Source organism: Chionomys nivalis, chromosome 1, assembly GCF_950005125.1.
Source record: "Chionomys nivalis chromosome 1, mChiNiv1.1, whole genome shotgun sequence".
Lineage (NCBI taxonomy): Eukaryota > Metazoa > Chordata > Mammalia > Rodentia > Cricetidae > Chionomys > Chionomys nivalis.
The window spans coordinates 96263862-96288720 of NC_080086.1; positions in this window are offsets into that span (position 1 = coordinate 96263862).

The following is a 24859-nucleotide window of genomic DNA, read 5'->3' on the forward strand; positions in this document are numbered from 1 at the left end:
AAAGATACACTAACATTATAAATAATTGAGGGGAGATGACTAGCAGGGTGGGAGTTCTGACTAGGGTGGGGAAGGATAAGGAGGTGATTCAGACCCTGGAATCTAGTCGTTTTGGCCTTTTGAAATGATTACAATTAGATATGCATCACATTACAGGAGTGGCAATAATTGCAATGTTACGATGATGCAAACTTGATACCTAGCAAAATCCCAGTCCTGCAATTCTCTCTGGGAGATTACAATTCTTCCACTCTCTATGTGTGAGAAGCTATTAGGAATCCTGCTTTACAAATGGCTTTTCTTTATTTGGGATTATATTTTATCCTTCCAGAATGCATCAAGAACATCCTAAATACTAAAATGAATTATTAACAACCAGACAAATGAATTACTGCACGATCTCATCTGAATTCGGAATCTAAAATTATCAAGCCAAGTTATCAGAAACAGAAGGATTCACCAGAGAGCTGGAAAGGGACAGACTAGGCACAAAAGATAGGAGTCAAAGGGTTCTGCATTTGGTTGGACAGAGGAACAATCTCCAGTGTTAACTTCATATCATGCTTGCTGGTATTAGTAATACAAATAGATCATATATTTAGAAACATTTTATATTTAGAAATGGCTTAAGTAGATTTGAAATGTTCTCATCATGCGAATGTAATAAACACATGAGATGATAATATGTGTGTTATTCTAACTTAATTATTTAACAATGGATACATGTATTATATCATATTATGTCATATACATATATATACACACACAATTATTTCTTCTCAATCAAAATAAAATTTTAAAATTCCTACCAAAATTTGGCTCTAGAAAATAATAAACAGGTAAAATATTTATGCACAAAATATAAATTTTATTTTTTATTGTAATAAAACTTAGAAGAAGAAAGAGAAGAAGAGGAAAAGGGGAAGGAGAAGGAGGAGGAAGAGAAGAGGGAGGAGGGGGGAGAGAAGAAGAAGAAGAAGAAGAAGAAGAAGAAGAAGAAGAAGAAGAAGAAGAAGAAGAAGAAGAAGAAGAAGAAGAAGAAGAAGAAGCAGAAGAAGAAGAAGAGATGGAGAGTTAAGTAGTTAAGTAAGCTCTGGTAGGATGACACATATAAGTTTATCCAAGTCAGACAGAGTGAGGTGCACGTGTTTTTCATGTCTAATTCTGTAATCATAAGTATATAAAACCCACACAGACACTAGCATGAGTGAGTACAAGACTCCAAAACATTATCAATGAAACAGTAACTGCCTCCGGGTTTTAGTGACTCCTCTCATCTACGTTTTTCTTAAGTATATATTAAAATATAGATGCACTTTATTATCCGAAAGAGAACTGCATGATTTCTAAAAAGAATCTTGCAAATTGGGGTCATATCTTCTTTCTGATCTTAATTGTTGGTATTAACTATGACATCAGGCAAAATGTTCACCTTCCTCTGAGACCTTATCCTCTGCTTGAGGCCCCAGGGTAAGAAATTTCCGCTGGCACATACAAGGTCTCGAGAAACAAGAAACTTCAGGTTCTTGGACCACAAGCTTTATAAGTGAATCCCTCTGAAAATATTTTAAAGGCTGCCTATAATCACACTTTATTTATTAAAATATGTATGTATTATATTATATGTGATATACATGATACACACATACACACATATATATGCATACATATATATAATTATATATGTGTGTGTATATAATTTTTTATTTTAAACACCAGAGCTTTGACTATTCTATGTGAAGGCAGCAGAGATGGGGAAAGGTAAAGAGATCCCAGTGAAGCTTCTCTCAGGGCAATGATAAAACAGACGAGACTCAGGGTGTGGAGTATACACACTAAGTCCATCTGTCCCACGAGAACAGTCATAGGCAACACCCACCTACAAAGTTTGGTTCCAGCTAGAAGCAGCCTGCTTGGTCTGATCTGCCACAGTCCATCTACACACTTCCCTTTTTGAAGGGGCCATAATATAGAGACGTAAATGGGACACTGAAAAAAAAACATTAAAACTCTAAGTTACAACTAAAGAGGATCTGTCCCCCACCCACTGGTCATCTGAATTCACAGCAACTGTTCAAAACAAGTCTTAAAACCATGAAAGTTGTGGAAACAGGGTTGATAGTCTCAAGAGAATGGCATTACCTCTTTTTCTCTGTGAAGCAGAGGTTAACACTTTCAAGAGCATGGCCTTACCTATTTTTAACCCCTGAAGAGGGTCACACATACTATTCGAATCAAACTTAGCAGCTCACAGTCAAAGCTAAGAGAGAGATAATGATGTACGAGCAAGAACTAGTATATAAAAAGCTTCTAGCATGATTCTCAAGGTCATTCATTCTGTGCCTACATACCAGAAGAAATGGGCTAGCTTTGTGCGCTGCTGTATAAGGACACTACTCCAGTATGGAACAGAGAAGTCACTGACCCAAATTCCCCTGGCCAGCTGCATCTCTCTATTATACTGAGGCTAAATTTCCACACCAGGGTTACATGGCAGGGACATTGGAACACAACAAATATTTTCTGCTTAAACATTATAATAATATGTGCAAGTTCACAGAACCAAGGGACAGGGGACGGCTCAGTGGGTGAAAGCAATTGCCATGCAAGCCTGATACCTGAGTTCATTTCTGAGGCCTCTTAGGAAACAGAGAGATGCAGATGGAAGGAAGGAGATGCGGGGGGGGGGGGGGGAAGGAGATAAAAAGGGAGAAGGTTAAGGATGGTGGAGGGAGGGGAAGAGGGAAACAGAAAATAATAAGTAAATAAACAATAAAAATTTAAAATAATAAAATAAGAATCCAACAACTATATATATATAGTTATTTGCAGTAAAACATTAGGAAATGACAATTAAAATATATAATCTATAATAACATCAAAAATCGGAAATATCTAGAAAAACTGCAAGTGTTATATGAAATTTTATGGAAAATATTATTAAACTTAGGCATAAATTATTGCAGAAGACACATAATTGGAAAAATAGAACGTTTATGATATTTGGAATATTTAATATTTTAAAGATGTTGATTTTTCCCAAGTTGGTTTATAGACTCAATGCGATGTCAATCAAAACTGTAAAAGTTGGATGTGTGTGGCAGTTCGTGGACTTCACTGTAAGAAATGTAGCCTTCCAACAGCAATGTGTGCATAATTTACTCACAGTACAGAGAAATGAAATCTACACTCTATTCACTTTACACATAAATATTATTTCATATTGCTCAAAGACTGAAATAGGAAACTATGCAAGTATTTTAGATAATAAATAATAAAATAGAAAGTCCTGATCTTCAAGTAAAGGCAAAATTTTATAATAAACATAAGTTAAGAAAATATAGCTAAGCTATATTAAAATAAGAGGTTCTATCACAGATATAATATCTAAAGAACAACATGAAGAAGTAAAAATTTAACCACAGAACAGAATAATATATGCAATCATTCAGTTGACACAAATCCACTATCCAGGATATAAAAGAGACTTATGTATCCTCAAAAAATGCAAAGAATAATCACTGAGTAGATAACTATGCAATCATGAAGACCTGAGTTCAAGCCCCAAGCACCCCGTGAAAAGCCAGATATGGCTGTGCATGCTGGTAACCCCATCATTATGGAACAGAGACAAGAAAATTCTGAGGGTTCAGTGGCTAGCCACCTAACCAAAACAGTGAGCTTCTGATTCAGTGAGAGACTCTGTTTTAAAAAAACAAGATTGTGAAAATTAGAGGAAGACACTTGGTGTCCTCTTATGATCTCTGCATGTATGTGTTCTACATGCATGGATACAGATATGTGCAGATAAACAGAGAAAGAGAGGGGAGAGAGAGAGAGAGAGAGAGAGAGAGAGAGAGAGAGAGAGAGAGAGAGAGAGAGAGAGAGAGAGAGGTGGGAAGTACAATTTTAGCTTGAGTTTCAAAAACTTTAAAAGTTGGACAGCACTAATCTTGGTAAGCTTTTCCATTCGCTGATTCTCAGGGTGTAAATTGGAACAATAACTTGAGAGAACAGTTTGGAATTACCTCCTAAAGTTGAAAACGCATGTGGCCTATGAACCAATCTTTCTACAATAGCTGAATATTACAGGGGGAATTCTTATATGTGTATACCAGAAGATATGTACAAGCATACCACAATAACCAAACTGATAATTAGCCAGTTGTGCAGAATGGTTAAGTGAATTTCAGTATATTTACACTGAATGGTTTTATGTAAAAAAGAAAAACATGCACAAAAGCTAACATAGAAAAAATGTTCAACCTTATCTTGAAGAATGAACAATTCATGGAACACACACCTATTACAATTTACTTTTTAAGAAGTTGAAAAATAGTATTATGCAGCCTAAACAAACTAATACATTTTTTCTGGGCTACATGTGTGTATGCTTGTTTGTGTGCATGCACAGGGGAGTGTACATGTATGTGTGTGTCCGTGCAGGTGTGTATGTATAGAGGACAGGGGGTCTGTATCAGATGTCTTCCTCCATCATTTTCCACCTGATTATTTGAGACCTGGTTACTCACTAAACCTAGATCTCACTGATTCAGCTAGACTAACTTACTAGAGAGCTCTGAGTTTCCTCCTGTGGCTAGCAACCACAACTAGGTTTGGAGGCATACACCCATTACACCCATGCCTGGGTTTTTATGTGGGTACTGGAATTCAAACTCAGGTCATGACTTACACACCAGTACACTACAGATTGAGCTAGGACCTCAGCCCTCTTCAAATTATATTTTTAAGGAATATATGTATACATTTAAAACTCCTCAGAGAAACAAAGTCATAACTCTGGGGAGCAGAATCACTGTCTTCCAAAGTTAAAAGGCAGTAATAACACAAAGGTCAGTAGAAGGATTTCTGGAACTTCACAATCCTTTATGTGGCCTGGGTGCTGTTTTCATATTGCTGTTCCCTTGATATTCATTTATTAAGCTCTGCATACCTATTTGTGCATCTAAGGACATATACGTGGTTATTTTAATATGTATCACCACAATCTGGAAAGTTCTGGATGAGCAGAAAAATAAAGGAGAGAAAGGAAGGAGTCTGACATGACTGATGCCCACCAGATCCATGTCCCTGTAGTGCTGGAGACCAGCTTCGACAAAATTATCACTTACCAGGGTAGGGGCATGGGAATTAGAAGAGTTTATTAGGAATATGAATATGTGAGTGAAAATAACAAAACAGAAACAGGAGTGAATTACAGTGAATACTGAAATCACCTGCATTTAATTTCCATTTGCTTAAAATACCTCCCCTGACCACAAAATGTAGGAGTAAGATTAAAAAAAAAATGACATGAACATGATACAAGTAAATGAACAGGCCAGTTGAAGACTGCAGGCTACATTCTTAGTTAAACAATCTATGACTAGAACAAAACAAGTAACGCTCACACCCTAGACCAAAACATTCTGTAGGTAAACCATTCCCTGGGAGGAGTCCATAGGGAGTAGAAACTTAGTCAGATCCTTAGACTTTTTTTTTTTTTTTTTTTTTTTTTTTTTTGGTTTTTCGAGACAGAGTTTCTCTGTGGTTTTTTGGAGCCTGTCCTGGAACTAGCTCTTGTAGACGAGGCTGGTCTCGAACTCACAGAGATCTGCCTGCCTCTGAGATCCTTAGACTTTTGTTTGAGGTAGAAAGAGATCTACTTCTCTATATCTCAAATACAAGGTCTGGTTATTAGCCACACCTGTTGACAATAACCTTGAGAGAGCAGAACTCTTTGACCTAAATCTAGGTAGGCCCTTTGTTTGAGGTAGAAACAGACAATAATCTTGAAGGAATAGAAGTAAGTTCCAACTCTCTGACCTTTGGTCAGGGTGGAATGGCAACAACTTTGAGCAAGCTGAAACTCTCTGACCTTCAGACAAAGTGGAAATAGGCTCACATTTTTGGGCCTCCACACCCTAGTGCTGCTCTCCAAGCTGTTGGGATGTGTGTGCTGCTTTCTTGGCCAATAGGATATGTACTAATCATTCTGGATGCCTTTCTCTAGTACTTCGAGAAATGTCCATTTCCAGTTGCCAGTATAATTATGACATCAAATGCTGAATTCTACACTAACATCAACCTTTCACCTCTGATTCAGATAAACTCCAAGCCCAACAGACCTTGGACTGTAGAGCCCTGAGCCTATAGTTCACCTCTATGCGATACTGCCAATGTTTTGTTATCAAGCAAATATAAAACGTGACTCCCTTCTCTGAACTTGTTTCAGGGTGTCCAGTTCTAGCCATTCTGTACTCTATGTTACAGTCTGCTAATTGAGGACATACCCCATCACCCTCCTGTTCCATTTTGTTTTCCCTCTCTTTTCCCTCTTTCTCATCTCTCCTTTTTCTTCTCTCCCTTGCCTTACTTACTTTTTCTTTTCCATTTTTATTTCCCTTCTCAACTCTGAATCATTGTTCTATTTTGTGATACAATTGAGCAAGATTTAACACAAATACAGAATTCCACATCTTTTCTCTTGATTCAATTCTCTACTCCTGGGATTAGAGAAATACCATTATCTTCCAGAATTACGTATAAGGAGGGATTTGATTTTTTAATAGGCTTCAAAGGACCAAAATGATTTTGTAGACCATTGAAATACCATCCAGAGAAGATATTCTTTCCCTAACATCAGTCAAATACAAACAGGGCAAAGATGAACAAGGTGGTAGAGTGGTTATTAATTCTGGACTTTATAGCCTTAGGTTCAGAAGAAGAACCAATTACTCATGCCCAACTCTGGATTGACCACATTGAAGGAATGAGTGGGTGAGTGTCCCTGTTCCTAACACATAGATAATAAAACCTTTACTTCAGTACCTTCTGACTTCAGCATTGACACATTTTGGTTTGGGTATTTACCCTTGATAAACTTAAAATTACGATAACCCCACTACCTATGATGTGATGATAAACCAGCCTGCTTCCATCATTGGCTTAAAAGTCATATTGTAGTAAAGGCAAACTAGATTCATTCATGTTTGTGATTAAATCTGTTTCTCAAGGTTTGGGATATGACCCAACTGTAACCTTAACTACAAATGGTTTGTACTGCCTATTCCAGAAAATGGCAACCATGTCTTTGCTTCAAAAGGTTATTATGACTACTTGTTGTAATGACCACCTTGTTATTGCTTTATTGTGACCACTTTGAAACCATATCTTTGTTTCACGAGAAGTTGTTATGATCAATGTGTAACTGCTGTGGGATTCCCTTCTGTATGCTATGAATGTTTTTTTTTTTTTTTTTTTTTTTTTACCATTGGTTAATAAAGAAGCTGCTTTGGCCTGTGGCAGGGCAGAATATAAGCAGGCTGGAAAACTAAACTGAATTCAAGGAGAAAGAAGGCAGAGTCAAGCTGACACCATGTATCTGCTGAAGGAGAAAGACACCAAAACCTTATTGGTAAGTCTCAACCTTGTGGTGATACACAGATTAATAGAAATGGGTTAATTTAAGATATAAGAGCTAGCTAGAAATACGCCTGAACTATTGGCAAGAGAGTGTTGTAATTAATATAGTTTCTGTGTGTTTATTCGGGTCTAGGCAGCTAGGAAACTAAAGCACAGTCTCTGTCTACATGTTATTCTTAGGTTCTGATTCTATAAAATCCTGCCTATTTTTATCTGCCAAACTCCATATTTGGAAACCCCTCACCCCTAAGCTCTAAAAACCTTATCTTCCCCAAATCCAAGGCTGATTTTGAACCCTGACTTTAGAGAAAGACAGCCCAAGTACATGATTAAAGAAAAGCTGCTTCAATTAATTGCTTGCTTTAACTAAATTATCCATGCTTTAAGACAGTCTTCTTTCTCCTAGAATCTATGGGATTAACAGCCATTGCTCACCAGACACCACGGCCCTTGGTTTTTTATTTTTTGGTGAATAACTCAGTCTTCAGAAGGTCTAAGTATGTACTCTGTTTCTTTGCAGATGAGGAAACAGACTCAAAGAACTGAACTGAGCTGAGCTTATAGAACAAACAGAGAGGCTTTTTCAAGAGGAAGCAAGACTCTGTCCCTTCCCCTGTGGTCTAGTCATCATTTCCAGAACCTTCTCATATTACATAGACTATTGGATTTTCTTTTCTCTACAAAGAAAACTTTGATTTCACATACCAGTAGCATTCAGGCTTTTCAGGAATCTATTTCACAAAGCCTGTAAGACTGTTTTCTCATCTGTCACAACCTTTGGTTATTTACCTGCTGGGTCACCCCTCTAATATAACATAGTTGAACGAAACACCAGTCAGGCACATCTCCGGCAGCTCTGTTTCCTCCTGCCTTTGAACTCAGGGATGGACACAGGATAAAGAAACAGTAGAACTTTAATGAAAAGGGGAAGGTGTGCATGAACCAAAGAAATTGTGAAAAGATAATAGCTAAAAGTCCAAAATCATTTCCTCAGCATCCACAACAGATGTAAAAGAAATGGGTGGTGTGGGGACAGTTTCTAAATAGTTCAAGCCCCAATGAGTTCATGTACAGATGCTTTACAACTGTTAATGGCTATTGTAAACTCTATGGGATGAACACAGAAAGAAAGGTCCTTTTGATCCAAGCAGAAAATTTTGCAATTATTCCTTGGAAGATTAACCTAAGTTTGGACTTTTAGCTTGAACAAAATTCCAAACATAAAAATAATAATAAAATAGACTAAGTCACAGATTTATGGAAGAGCACACTGTTGTGAGAGAAGAAATTGAATTGATGAGGCCTAGAGATATGGTAAAGGGGCAAAAGCCTGGACATACTAGTGTGACGATCTGAGTTCAAATCCCAGAATCCTATACAAAAGCTAGATGTGGCACACAAGTGTCTATAGTCATGGTGGAGTTAAATGGAGATAGGAGGTAGAGAATCCCTAAAAAGGGAAAACTCCCCAGAAGCTTAAGTTCCAGTCATCCTGTTGTGTAACAGCAGAAAAACAGAAAGGAGACCAAGTCTCAAAGAAAATGGAAAGTGAGGACCAATACATGAGGTTAGCCTTCAGCCTCCATTCACCTCAAGGCACATGGAACACACACACACACACACACAGCATATCAAAAAAAAAAGTTCCTGCGGTTCCTATAGGTGATCCAGCAAAGCAACCAGATACAAATTCTAGCCCAGGAGCTCCTTGTTGACAGAGTTTTCTGTCCTGCCCAATGCAATGATTGTTCTGTCTCTTTAAGAGCCAAGCCATGCCCACTCCTTGCCCCATTGGCTGAGGCAGGCTGATCTTCAGCTTCTGGCCTGAGCTCTCTCTCTTCCCATCCCTCTCTCGAAGAGGCAGCTTCTGCCTCTCTCCCCACTTCTCTGCTTCCCCCTCCTCTGTCTCTCTCTCTTCTTCTCTCTCTCCCCCTCCTTTTCTCCCCATTTTCATACCCCTCCACCTAATAACCCACCTAATAAATATCCAACTTTACTCTACATGATGTGCCTCTCTCTCTCTCTCTCTCTCTCTCTCTCTCTCACCTGCTGCCTAAACGTTTGTTGCCGCTGGGGACCAACCACCTTCCCTGCTGCATGGTTTCTGGGACTGGCTGCTTTCAGGTCCCCAGCAGTCCTGGAGCCTTGCAGCATCTGTGCCTCCTACCCACTGCCTGCCCAAACTGCTCACTGGCAACCAGTCAGCTGCCATATGGCTAGGGACCAGCCACCTTGGTTTTTGGACCTGCCCCATGGTCTCGACCCTGCAGCTTGCTGCAGAAGACCCGCAGCAAATCCATTATACCTGGTCCTGAAGTCATTCAGTCCCAAAGAACCACACAAAGGTCTACATCAATTATAAACTGATTGGCCCAGTAACTCAGGTTCTTCTTATTAACTAATTCTTATTACTTATATTAGCCCATAATTCTTGTCTATGTTAGCCATGTGGCTTGGTACTTTTTCAGTGAGGCAGTCACATCTTGCTTCCTCTGTGGCTGGGTCACAACTGCAGACTGAAACATCCCTCTTCCCAGAATTCTCAATGTCCTACCTCTACTTCCTGCCTGGTCACCTCACCTATACTTCCTGCCTGGCTACTGGCCAATCAATGTTTATTTAAAATACAAGTGACAGGGTACAGACCATTGTCCCACAGCAATTTGGTATGGCCTTTTATTCGGATCAGCCTGAAACAAAAGCAGGCATTTTGTGCAGTCAGTGTTAGTAGGGATTTCTACTGACACTGTTTCTCGTTTATTTTAAAAGTCTATCACTGTTTCCAAAGTCCCTTTAGAGAATCTCCCACACCAAAAAATGAAGCACAGGGAGTGCTTCATTTTTCTTTCTCATGCATGGGCACTGCTCCACCCCATCCCACTCCATCGCAAATTGAGTTTCGGGGGTTGTTTTGTTTTGTTTTCTGGGTGTTTTTTGCTTTGTTTTGTTTTCACTCTTGCATAACATGAAAACAAGCGAACACATTTTACTCAGAATTTCCATCTCTGAATCCCCTAAGTGGTGTGAAAAATCCTGGAAAATCTCAAACCCTAAGTCGACGATGCTAGGAAAAATCAGGAGAAGTGGAAACAGCAGTGAGGAATGCACCCTAGAGTCAGTGTCAACAAGATCAACCTTCCCTGAAGAGACATTCTCTCCAGGGAGACTGGGCTGCTGGGAGCAAAACAAGTGGCACATCTCTGCACCTTGGCTATGGCCAGGAGCTGCTTATTGTTCATATTCCTGCCACTAATGCACCTTTGCCTATAACCTAGGAAGACCCTACGAAAATAATACCCCCAAAGAAGTATTGGCTGTTAAGGCAGCAAGAAAACTGGAAAATTGAAATTGATATGGTCAATTTAATATGCACAAAACAGAACAGCATGTTAACTGGCACATTCAAATTCACTTCACGTGCATTTATGTATGTGTATAGAAATATGCATATTAATATTATGCAAATGAGACTGCATGTGGAAAGGTGTTTACAAGCAAATCTCTGTGTGTATGGCATTTAATTAAGATGCCGATATGCTTTAATGTGTTTTGTATAGTATGGCTCCAGTCTTTTAAAGTATGTAAAGAGATAGGGAAAATGTAAGAAAAATGCTTTCAAACTGGCTTGTCAGTTTCTTCCTGAGATCTGTGTAGGTAAATTCTTTAAGGTTATCTTGTAGGGGACATCTGCAAATTAGAAGAACAGGGGTCCTAGTGAACTCTACACAAGCAATGGACACAAATTCTGTAAGTTTAACTCAGAAGCCCTTTAATTTAAAAGGCTGAGACTCAGCACAATGAAAGAGTGACCACAGGCTTTTGCTCTAATGGTAGCAGGCTACCAGTCTTTGCTCTCCTTGTTTCCTGTTTTTTCTCCCTGCCCACTTACACAGCCTCACCCTTGAAATTCCTTGGTGGGGTTCTTCTCAACCTGCCCCTCCTAACCTTCATTCCCATCCAGTCAAATTCAGTCAAACAAAAGACTCTTAAATCAACTTCTACCTTACATCCAAGCATTTGCCAATCAGGCTCAGCAAAGGCATTGCACAGCAAAGAGCTCAGTCAAAAAACCAGGCTGGCAACACATTTTCAAGTCCCCTCTTTTGCTGCTGGGAGCTGCTTCTCTACCTCAATGAAGCTTTGCCTTTTCTTATTCTACCATGTATCACTCTTCATATTTATGAGCTAACAAGCTTGTGAGACACTGACTCACAGTGACTTGGATGAACACTGAGTTTCCAGTATCCTGGTTTTCTAGTATAAACCCACCTGAGCCAAGAAATAGGCTCTATCAGTCTCAAAGAATCCTGTGACAGGATGAGGTTAGCCCTCCTCATCAGCTGAATTCTGCACTTCATTATTCTTCAATCAAATTAACAAATGTGCCAATGTAAGAAGGAAAAACAGACATCCAAAAGTATATCTTTTCTTCAAAGAACACAACAATACAATTGAGGTAGTTGATGGAGGAGGGTCATCTGTCTATGTGTTACTCTCATTGGTTAATAAAAAAAAACTGCCTTGGCTTTTTGATAGGGCAGAATTTAGATAGGCAGAGTAGACCGAACAGAATGCTGGGAGAAAGAAAAGATAGTTGGTCAGACGTCATGGAGCCAGCTGCCAGGTCAGACATGCTGAATCTTTCCTGGTAAGCCATCACCTCGTGGTGCTACACAGATTATTAGAAATGGGTTAATCAAGATGTGAGAATTAGCCAATAAGAGGCTAAAACTGATGGGCCAGGCAGTGTTTAAAAGAATACAATTTGTGTGTTGTTATTTCGGCTGTAAAGCTAGACGTGTGGAAGCTAGGCAGAACGAAAAGCAGGCTCGCAGTTCCTTCTACAGGTAGTCAGAAAAAGGTTAAATATTTCATAAAAATAACTAGAAAATGAGCAATACAAAAGAAGTAAAGGAGGGGTTTAGGGTGACACTGGTGAAACCTACCAGAAGAACCAGTGGTGTAGGTTAGGTCTTGGGGTGGAGCTGAGAATATGGATAAAGAGCCAGGCTAGAACTTTGGGAAGGATATGGCAAATGGATGGTATTTTTAGAACACTATCTACAGTCTCTTTCATACACAGTCACAGAAGGGGCTAGAAAGGTGCTTACACTCCTAAGATCTATAATATTTTATTGGTATGAATATTAGTTTGCTAACATTTGATTGCTAAAGTTTCTATTGATGGATTTCAGAAAAAAGGAGCCAGTATCAGGCAACTATTGAAGAACTGACTAAAATTATGGGACTTAATTTACAGAAAAGATATTCTATTTCTGTGCTAATTATGACTACTATTCTGGGAAGTCTTCAGAAATCCTTTTTAAGTGATTTCTATCAGAGGGCATTATTGACGGAATCACATCTCAAGGATCTATATCAATAAGACTTCCTTTCCTGCCAGTGGATTGATGGAGGTGGGTCATCTTTCTATCTGTTGTTTCATTGGTTAAGTAATAAAGAAACTGCCTTGGCCCCTTTAATAGGACAGAAAATTAGGTAGGCGGAGTAAACAGACAGAATGCTGGGAGAGAAAAGCTGAGTCAGGAGTCGCCATGATTCTCCCACTCCAGACAGATGCAGGTTAAGATCTTTCCTGGTAAGCCAGCTCGTGGTACTACACAGAATATTAAAAATGGGTTAGATCAATATGTAAGAGCTAGCCAATAAGAGGCCGGAACTAATGGGCCAGGCAGTGTTTAAAAGAATACAGTTTCCGTGTAATTATTTCGGGGCATAAGATAGCCATGTGGGCGGCTGGGTGCTGGGGACGCAGCCCCGCCGCTCCTATTTCAACAGAGTGGTGCCGGGGACGCAGCCCCACCGCTCATTATTACAACAGTGGATCCACTATTTCCACACAGAACCTAAAGAGATGAATTCTTGTCTTAAGTTCCCAGAACATTCATTGTGTTTATATCATTAATTATCAAGATTTCCTCCCTTGATTGGCGTTGTATCAGTGCACAATTGCAGCCCCCTCTGGACAGTGAGATCTGTGACCAGACACTGGTAATGGAGATGCTTCCTGGATCTATTTTAGCATCCCCAGTACCTGGCACAGTGTCCAAACATTAACAGACCACTGGCGAGAACAGCAAGTGTAAACAATCACACGAACAAATAAAAACACAGGCTTAAATAATGGCATATGTGTGTTGGTGAAAAGATACAGATGAGAAAGAGAAGAAAGGAGGAGAAATAAGGGGAGGAAGAGAGAAAAAGGGGAAGAGAAAAGGGAATCTGAAAGAATGGGAGTGTGGAGAATGAAGAGTAGCAGATGAGGAAGAGAGAGAGAAAAGAGAAGTGAGAAGAAAAGACTTCAGATTGATATAATATTTAGAAATATGAGATACAGTTGCCTGCATTTTTATATAAATTGCAGCAATTGGTGGTACCTCCACATAGCAGGAATTGTTACTCTGACCCTCCTTTGTCAAATGAAACCTTGGTTTTACTGATGCTTAAGCCTGGTTTTCAACTTAACTGGATCTAGAGACATCTTAAAGACAAGTCTGGGCACCTTTTGAGGGACTTTCTTCATCAAATTATTTGAAACAGGAAGTCTCAGTGTAAAAGAGGGTGATACCACGCCATGTCAGCCCAGAGTGTTTTTGTTGTTAATTTTAAATGGAGGTGGAAAAGGGAATTTTTTTTCCCGGCTTGTTTGCTTTCTCTCTCACTGGGACATTCATCTAACAAGATGTTGCTGCTGTTGCTGTCTTTCTCTGATAGCAAACCCCACATTATTTAAGCTTTCATCATGGACTAGTGACTCTCCAGGAATACTCCAGGCTTTAGACTTGATTAGTACTTAGGAGATATTCAACCTTACCAGGTTCTCAAGGTCCCCAGTGTGAGACAAGTATTGTTAGACTAAACAGACCATACATAATTAATATGATGAATTCTATTTAATAAATAATTATTTACTAGTTTTGTTCCTCTAGGGAATCATGGCTTTTACAGTCACAGTCTAAAAGTCACAAGTTTTGTTGTTGTTGTTGTTTTCTAATTACAGAAACAGTAAAGATGCTATTGACTTGAAGGAGAACTGGACCAAATAAAACATCTATGTCCAAATTCAGCATCCACATTGATTAGTTTTGTAATGTCAGTTAGTTGCCCATTCTCCCAGAAAGGTTCTATCTCCTTTACAGATTAGAATACTATGCTATCACTGTTGATATTCTTAAGTCAATACATATGGTGACACCTTACTTATTATCATTTATTATAAAAATAGCCATGTCTGTTGAAATTTAAAATTCCCTAATTCAAATTCTCTAACTCCAACTCCAAATTATTCTATAGAGAGAAAAGGAATGCTCCCCACAGACCAAAGTGTGGAGAGCCCTATACATCACTGAAATGACATCCTTCTCCTGTTGGCTTCATCTGGAAATTTCCCCTGTCATGAGTGTGACTGGATGGATTTTATAAACAAAAAACATCTGACCTAATCTAACCTTGGCCCCTTTCCATGAGGAGCCAAATGGTTTTGAAAGGACAGTAGCTTGACCAGATTAAAAAAGGCGAGGTCCTTGCCTGGAGAGCAACGCACGCCTGTTCTTAACTCTCTTCTGCCCTGGGACCACACTGTCCCCATGAGGAAAGAGTATCATATCACAAGCCTGCATCAGATGATATCCTTGTTCTTTTCAGCTTTCTTTCTCTAAGAAGAACTCAGGCTGAGGATTTTAGAGGGAGTGGAGTTGAGGTCAAGCAATCCTTTTGTTTCTATGTCACGTTACTTGAAACAGGGACTCTAGGGTTAAGCTTCTGTAGACAGTCACTGGAAAACTCAGTGTTCTAAAGTGAGGTCTGGGTTTAATTCTCACTCATGCCCCATCCCTGCCTCTCCTAGACACTCACAACTTACTGGTTTTGAAATCCTAGAAAATTATTTAATTTTTAATCCTTGGTTTCGTTTGTAAGACCCAAGCAATAGGTACTGACAACCAAGTTTTACTATGGACAATTAGCCATATTCCCATAGCAAACTACTTAGCATGCTATCTGGTCCATAGTTAGGGTTTCAGTGCAAGGAAAAGCCTTCTAGATTAGCATGTGTCCATAAACAAGACAGAAAAAGCAAATATATATCAGAAACAAATATCACTGTAATAATCATTCTATAAACTGAGAAAAAAATCAAAATTTGAGTATACAAAACAATAGTCTACATATATACTATATAATAAATTTAGTCAGTATAAATGCAGGATAAATGACTTTGAGTAAACTAGGAATCTTTAAGCACCTACAAATTTCTTCACAGAAAGCAAATGGAACCCAAACCTCTGAGGCAATCGACAATGTTGGAATTACAGATGCTTCATAGTAAATATTTTGTATTCCAAGACACATGTCTGGAAAGCTCACAGCAAGAGAGGGAGGGTGTTTTAGCTGACTAAATTCAGAGGGGTCTTGGCATGGCCAATTAGAACAGTTGTACCTAAAGAACAGTAGTATTTAAAAGATCAGTAAGAGGAAAGAAAAGGTACAAAATAGTTATTACACAATCAGGGATGAGCTTTGGTTTGTAGTGTCTGCTTTGAAGAGGTAAAGCATCTTGGTAGAGATACACATCCAATAACATCTTCTGGGTGGACAGATGGTTCAGTGGTTAAGGACTTGTGCTGCTCTTATAAATGACCCATGTTCAGCTCTTAGCACCCAAAGAAGTTGGCTCAGATCTGCCTATAACTCCAGTTCTAGATATAATCCGAAACCTCTGACCTCCAAACACATCTGCACTCTCAATACAGACTCACAGACATACACATAATTAAAACCCAAAAACTAAATCAAAATAACTTCATTCTCTCGGTGGATTCATTAAGATGGCTTACCTGCCAACAAAAGACCACAATGCCAAAAGTTTAACTTTCATTGAAACGTGTATGTTTATAGATTCACAATTCATGAAAATATGTCTCATGAATTAACTTTTCAGGACCTCCCAAGATATTGCTATCTCCTGGGGGTCTAGAATATGTGAACCTATGGGGGACATTTCATACTCAAACACTAACACTTAGACACAAATGTGTAAAAACGGACATATAGTGGAAAGAGAGAAGAAGATTATTTGCTACATAACAAATGAATTGCTCAAGGTGGTGTGTTCTAATAACAGGAGAGTATAAGGTAGAAGATGTGCCACTTGAATAGCAGAATTTCTTAGTCATGAGCTTTGAAAGTCAAATAAGGGACTGCAAAATTTTTGATGGACTCTTTAGGAAAACCTCAGATGACTCTGCATCCTGGGGATTTAGCCACCTATTGACTTGAAGATAGATACACTGATGGCTTTCTCCACTGATCTTTTCTAGTTTTCATTTCAAAGTAGCAATGGCAGCCATCAAGCACTTCTGCTGCTTGAATAGACTGCATGGGACACAGCGACACCTTTCGCAGAACATACCTACAGTGTGCATGTCTCTGTGTATATGTGTGTGTAAAATTCAATTCTTGTAACAACTGTCCAAACGTTCCCTTGAGGTTCATGGCATCCAGAGAGATAAGCATGGATATCACACAATCCTGTGATGAGATTCATACACATGTGTATTTGCTCTACACCCTGTGGCTCTTGAACATTTTCTCAAGGATGACAAGTGAGAACAGTGCTGACATATTCTAAAATGTACCAAAACCACAAAAAGACCCAACCAAGAAAGAGAATTACAGGCTTATATCACTCAAGAACATCGACGCAAAAATTCTCAGTAAAATACTGGCAAACCGAATCCAAGAACACATTAGAAAAATTATCCATTATGATCAAGTAGGCTTCATCCCAGAGATACAGGGCTGGTTCAATATACGCAAATCTATCAATGTAATCCACCGTATAAATAAACTAAAAGAAAAAAAAACATATGATCATTTCATTAGATGCTGAAAAAGCATTCGACAAAATTCAACACCCCTTTATGATAAAGGTCTTGGAGAGATTAGGGATACAAAAGGGTCATACCTAAATATAATAAAAGCTATTTACAGCAAGCCAACAACTAACATTAAATTAAATGGAGAAAAACTCAAAGCCATCCCACTAAAATCAGGAACACGACAAGGATGTCCACTCTCTCCATACCTCTTCAATATAGTGCTTGAAGTTCTAGCAATAGCAATAAGACAACATACGGGGATCAAGGGGATTAATATTGGGAAGGAAGAAGTTAAGCTTTTGTTATTTGCAGATGATATGATAGTATACATAAGCAACCCCAAAAACTCTACCAAAGAACTCCTACAGCTGATAAACACCTTTGGTAATGTGGCAGCATACAAGATCAACTCCAAAAAATCAGTTGCTTTCTTATATACTAAGGATAAGGAAGCAGAGAGGGAAATCAGAGAAGCATCACCTTTCACAATAGCCACAAATAGCATTAAATATCTTGGGGTAACTCTGACCAAGGAAGTGAAACATCTATTTGACAAGAACTTTAAGTCTTTGAAGAAAGAAATTGAAGAGGACACCAGAAAATGGAAGGATCTCCCTTGCTCTTGGATTGGGAGGATCAACATAGTAAAAATGGCAATTCTACCAAAAGCAATCTATAGATTCAATGCAATCCCCATCAAAATCCCATCAAAATTCTTCACAGATCTGGAGAAGACAATAATCAACTTTATATGGAAAAACAAAAAACCCAGGATAGCCAAAACAATCTTGTACAATAAAGGATTGTCTGGAGGCATTACCATCCCTGACTTCAAACTCTATTACAAAGCTACAGTATTGAAAACAGCTTGGTACTGGCTTAAAAACAGAGAAGTCGACCAATGGAATCGAATAGAAGACCATGACTTTAACCCACAAACCTATGAACACCTGATTTTCGATAAAGGAGCTAAAAGTATACAATGGAAAAAAGAGAGCATTTTCAACAAATTGTGCTAGCAAAGCTGGATGTCAATCTGTAGAAGAATGAAAATAGATCCATATCTATCACCATGCACAAAACTCAAGTCCAAATAGATTAAAGACCTCAATTTCAGTCCGAACACACTGAACCTGATAGAAGAGAAAGTGGGAAGTACTCTACAACACATGGGCACAGGAGACCACTTCCTACATATAACCCCAGCAGCACAGACACTAAGGGCATCATTGAATAAATGGGACCTCCTGAGACTGAGAAGTTTCTGTAAAGCAAAGGACACTGTCACTAAGACAAAAAGGCAACCCACTAACTTGGAGATCTTCACCAACCCCGCAACTGACAAAGGTCTGATCTCCAAAATATATAAAGAACTCAAGAAACTAGACCGTAAAAGGCTAATCAACCCAATTATAAAATGAGGCACTGAGCTAAACAGAGAATTCTCAACAGAAGAAGTTCAAATGGCCAAAAGACACTTAAGATCATGCTCAACTTCCTTAGTGATCAGGGAAATGCAAATCAAGACAACTTTAAGATACCATCTTACACCTGTCAGAATGGCTAAAAAAAAAAAAAAAAAAACCACCAATGATAGCCTCTGCTGGAGAGGTTGTGGAGTAAGGGGTACACTCATCCATTGCTGGTGGAAATGCAATCGTGTGCAACCACTATGGAAAGCAGTGTGGCAGTTTCTCAGGAAATTTGGGATCAACCTACCCCTGGACCCAGCAATACCACTCTTGGGAATATACCCAAGAGATGCCCTATCATACAACAAAAGTATATGCTCAACTATGTTCATAGCAGCATTGTTTGTAATAACCAGAACCTGGAAACAACCTAGATGCCCTTCAATGGAAGAATGGATGAAGAAAGTATGGAATATATACATATTAGAGTACTACTTAGCAGTAAAAAACAATGACTTCTTGAATTTTGCAGGCAAATGGGCAGAAATAGAAAATACTATCCTGAGTGAGGTAAGCCAGACCCAAAAAGAGGAACATGGGATGTACTCACTCATATTTGGTTTCTAGCCATAAATAAAGGACATTGAGCCTATAATTCGTGATCCTAGAGAAGCTAAATAAGAAGGTGAACCCAAAGAAAAACATATAGGTATCCTCCTGAATATTAACCTTCAATAGGCGATGAAAGGAGACAGAGACAGAGACCCACATTGGAGCACCGGACTGAAATCTCAAGGTCCAAATCAGGAGCAGAAGGAGAGAGAGCACGAGCAAGGAACTCAGGACTGCACGGGGTGCACCCACACACTGAGACATGGGGATGTTCTATCGGGAACTCACCAAGGCCAGCTGGCCTGGGTCTGAAAAAGCATGGGATAAAACCGGACTCGCTGAACATAGCGGACAATGAGGACTACTGAGAACTCAAGAACAAGGGCAATGAGTTTTTGATCCTACTGCACGTACTGGCTTTGTGGGAGCCTGGGTAGTTTGGATGCTCACCCTACTAGACCTGGATGGAGGTGGGTGGTCCTTGGACTTCCCACAGGGCAAGGAACCCTGATTGCTCTTAGGGCTGAGAGGGAGGGGGAGTTGATTGGGGGAGGGGGAGGGAAATGGGAGGCGGTGGCAGGGAGGAGGCAGAAATCTTTAATAAAGAAAGAAATAAATAATTTTTTTTAAAAAATGTAAAGGATTTAACCATTGATTGATAATCCTATAAGAGGGAATGGAGCTCATGAAAACTAAAAAGACTCCTAAGTCTGTGTCCCAAACAATGGTTCAAGCATGTGATATTTTTAATGTCTTCCAGATTATAAAAAAAAAAAAAAAAGATGCATCCTCTCTTAAAAAAATCATTAGTGCAGGGGTTTTCAACAGTGGGTGATTTTTGTACCCAGGGGACATTAAGTAATGTCTGGAGACATTTTTGTTTGTCACAAGGACCACTAGTGAAATCTAATGGAAGAGAAGCCAGGAAGCCAAGTATTCTACAATGCACAGGGACAGCCCCCACAGCAAAGAATCCTTCAGTCCCTAAATGTCAGTAGTGCTGACTTTAATTTGGGGTTGAGAAACCCCAAATTAAAATAATCTGTTTGAGTTGTTAATGTTTTCCTTTTTATTTTAAGTCATGGAACTTCATGCAGAGAATTGGAAGAGGGTGGAAGTATGGTGCGGGGGGTGGGGGGTGGTAGGGGTATGTGGGATGGGTTCTGTTTTCCAAAGAGTTACAAAACCAAAGTACCCTCACAGAGTTCAAGTGGGCACAAAGGAGGGTCTGGATAGAACCCTTCGGAACCTGGAACTTCTATTGCCCCAGTTCACAGAGGTACTCTTCGCCAATCTGTCCTTTCTGCCATTTCCCCATGGTCAGGTTGTCTTGGAAATGACACTCCCATTGCATTTATGGGCAGGCTCTTCTGGGAGCTGAGATGCTGATACAGGTATGTCTTATTCTTGTCCTGCTCAATCCCCTTGGCCACATGTGATAAGCACAGAACAAGCCTGGGATTCCAGGTCTTACATGTTTACATTTGACCTTCCTAACCTTAGCCATAACTCTCTTTCTAGATGTTCCATTTGTCTGAATGCAAAAGTGATGTGGAAGGAGATTGCAGCTCGAAGACACCAGATGAGGGCAAAAATAGAATGGGAATTAGACAAAGCTAAAGACAATGTCAGCTCATCTGGCTTTTGTTTACTACCAGTTGGGCAGCTTAGAAATTTACATGAATAGAAGAGTCAACACCCATTAAAAAGAGGAGAGAGAGAGAGAGAGAGAGAGAGAGAGAGAGAGAGAGAGAGAGAGAGAAAATGAGTCTATTACAAGGTAGCTGTGTGTGTTGGGGGTGGGGTATGCATGTGTGTTGCTACGGTGCTGTGGTAGTATGTGAGTACACACAAAAGTACGGAAGCTAGACATTAACCTTAGATGCCATTCCTCTAGAGACATCCACCTTATTTTTTGAGCCAGAGTCTCTCATTGGAACTTGTCGGGTAGGTTAGTGGGCCTGTCTGGCCTGTCTATAATTCTCCTGTGCGGGAATTATAAGGGCATGCCACTATGGGCATTTTTTAAAAACAAGTTTTGGGGAAATCAACCCACATTCTCATGTTTGTATGGTAAGCACTGTAGTGAGCAATCTCCCCAGCCCATGACAAAGTTTTAAATAGGGTAAATATATCTTGCAAAACCATTTCATGATTTTCAAAGCATTGCCTAAAAAGATTAAAGTTCTCAGATGATTGATGGCAAAGGGTGTGTGTGTATGAGTGTGTGTTTAGATTAAAGCATCTATCTATATTTGTATTTATTCATGCTATTGACAAAATGCATTTTAAATGTCATGCAGCAGAGGGCCTGCCCTTCCTCAATTAAAGAAACAGAACTGTTTCGTGAAATTTGTTTGTTTAAACAGTTTCTATTTTTTTTTTGACCTGGTGGGTGGTTAGAGAGAGCAAAATAACTTGTTCTTCAAACAAACAAATGTAAGAAATACTTGATGTTGCTTGACAGGTCTTGTTAAACAATGGACAGTTCTAACTTTTGTTGGCCTTTGGGTCCAATGGACTGTGAGTGGTACCTTCAGCATCTCTTGACAGATGATAATTTGTAAACTGAAAAACACCAGACTGACCTCTGCTCTATGTTGCAAACTCAAGAAGACACCAAGGGAAAGAGCACTCAGCTTCCAGGAGGCTGAGCCTGGCTTCTGGTCCAAGGCTTTTGTTGTCTTTGAAGTTCTGTAGAGAAATCACAATGAGGGTCTGACTTGGTTTTTTGTTTTGCTTTGGTTTGGTTTTTTCTGCTTTGTTGGAGTTATAGAACACATGGAGCCAGGGGATGGATGAGAACATAGAATATTTAGGCTTATTTTTCTGTCTCTTTCTGCTAGCCACACCATGTTCCGTTTGTTTTCACATTAGTCTTCTGTAGAAGACTGTGGCCCTTGTGGTTCACAACATATTCTCCGGATCTCAGTATTCTACAGGCCTATTATGTCTATTATATGTTATGTGTTCAGTAAACAAGAAGACAAGGAAGCAGGGAAGGAAAGAGAGAAGGAATGGTCACTTGATCAAGTCTGATCTTAGACTGACAGCGACCAGGAAGACTGGTGAATGAGGTCCCTCAGGTACATGGCTATTTACCTGAAGCTTTTGTCTTTTGTAAAGAAGCAAGAAAGAGCTTCCAGTTTTATAGTGCTTGTCCAGAGCCTGGATTTCCTCACCTGTAGGCCAACCCTACTGGCTCCAACTTTCCACCTACATCTCCACTCTCTCCAAGAACCAGCCTCCTTCCATCTCTCACTCATCCACTCTCATCTCCAGCCTCCCTTCTTGAAGGTGACTGTTCATCTCTGGATACTGTTTCTGTCATTTGGTGGGAAAGGCTAAGGGGTCGTGTTGTAATAGGAGCATCGGGCTACATTCCTGGCACCCGGCTAGCTTTGTACCCGAAATAATTACATGGAAACTGTATTCTTTTAAACACTGCTTGGCCCATTAGTTATAGCCTCTTATTGGCTAATCCTTACATCTTTGATTAACCCATTTTTAATGATCTGTATAGCACCACGAGCTGGTGACTTACCAGGGAGGATCTTAACCTGCATCTGTGTCCAGTGGGAGAATCATGGCGACTGCCTGACTCGGATTTCTTTCTCCCAGAATTCTGTTCTGTCTACTCTGCCTACCTAATTTTCTGTCCTATCAGGGCCAAGCAGTTTCTTTATTAATTAACCAATGAAAGCAACAGATAGATACAGACACTCCCACATCAGAGTCGAACACGACCTACTCATCTCTCTGGGCAAGATAGGTATATGTGAGCGCTTAGTCCAGGTTGAGTTGCAAGCCAGAACTGGGAGCCCCATATCTATATGGAAATGAGACCAGAAGATATTTTCAAACAAGGGTTCGCACTGAGTAAGACTATACATAAATGTCAGTAGTAAACCCCTGCTTGGTGCTGAAACCAGAATAGACCTGGGAATAAATTTACCATTTTCGAATCTGAGTTCCTATGCCCATTAATGTCAGTTTGGGTGTTTTTTATCCATTGACCAAGATCCCTTGCTCATGAGTAACAGCCCCAGGTCTCTTGCTAGATCTGTCTGATACACCACGACAGTCTCTATCGCTGCTTCAGCAAAAACTGTTTCCCTGTAAATAAGCTGTATATATGGCTTCTAACTTGCCAATCTCTCTGGATATTCTCTCAAAGTACTATGTGGTGCTAGACAGTTACTGCCATCCACCACACTGGCATCTTAACTGAAGTAGGTCATCTAACTCCCCTAGATGAAGGGTTGCATGGACCAAATACAAGATGTATTGTCTCTGGGTGGATGGATTTTAATTGTGGTTGTTTTTGAAGGGCATAAACCTGCCATCCAAGGGTTTCTACCAAATGTCAGAGTCCTATAATTGGCAAGCTAATATTACATATTGCAGGTTCTCAGATGACGTGGCAGTAAATAATAAATTCATTTGTAGGAAGCACTGAATCCTACATATTTTTTTAAAAACTTAGACTAGACTTAAATTTAAAAAAATCCAAAGATCTGCATATCATTTGTTATGGTTTGGGTGTGAAATATGCACAGAATTTCGTGTGTTTGATCATTTGGTCCCCAGAGAAAGGCACTGTTTTTTGTACGCAGTGGAGCACTTTAGACACAGAGCCTAGCTGGTTGATAGGTCATCCACTCTTCCTATATAGCTTTCTGTGGTCCAGTTGCCATTTAAGGCATCTCAACTCTATACCCTCCAGTCTCTTCAGCCACCATGCCTTCCCTGTCATAATGAACCAACATCCCACAAAGTACTAAACAAAGTAAATCCTTCCTTCTTCAAGTTTTCTCTGTCAAATTACTTCATCTTATAATGAATACATTATTCAATATAATAGAAGTTTGTTTCTTCAGTAGTTTTTTTTTTCAATGTTGGTCTTAAAACATGTAAGGGAAGTCCTTTCCCACTGAGCACATTTCGAGCCCTAGAAGCTTGTCTCTAAATCACTTCCTAATTAAGTATGGCTGCAGGATTGTGGGTTTTAAGAGAGAGGATTCTGGTCCATTGAGCCATTCACAGACTCCAGGGTGACATCAGTTCAGTGTTTGTTAGCATGATGCTTACAAAGTGACCGTGGGAGAGAGGGAAACTTAGTTCTAGCCAGTCTTGAAGGTTAAAAAAAATGAAAAAATCAAATTGGCAGATTCAAATGCACCATAATTGCAAAGGGTGCCTACAATTCCCTTGGCTGGGGTTCAGACCTGTGCTCACATCTAGTGCATGGGACTCTGGGATATATAGTCTAGTTCTGTGCTCAGAAAAAAACAGGACAGTAGTCTTGTCTGTATGGCAAAATTTGAACCACAATGTTCAAATTTCTGCTAAAACATTGTTGTAGAGGAGGTCACTTGTTAGTTCCTGGCTGCTTAGCCCTGAAATAATCACACAGAAACTATATTATTTAAATCACTACTTGACACATTAGCTCTAGCTTCTTATTAGCTAACTCTTACATCTTAATTTAACCCATCTCCATTACTCTGT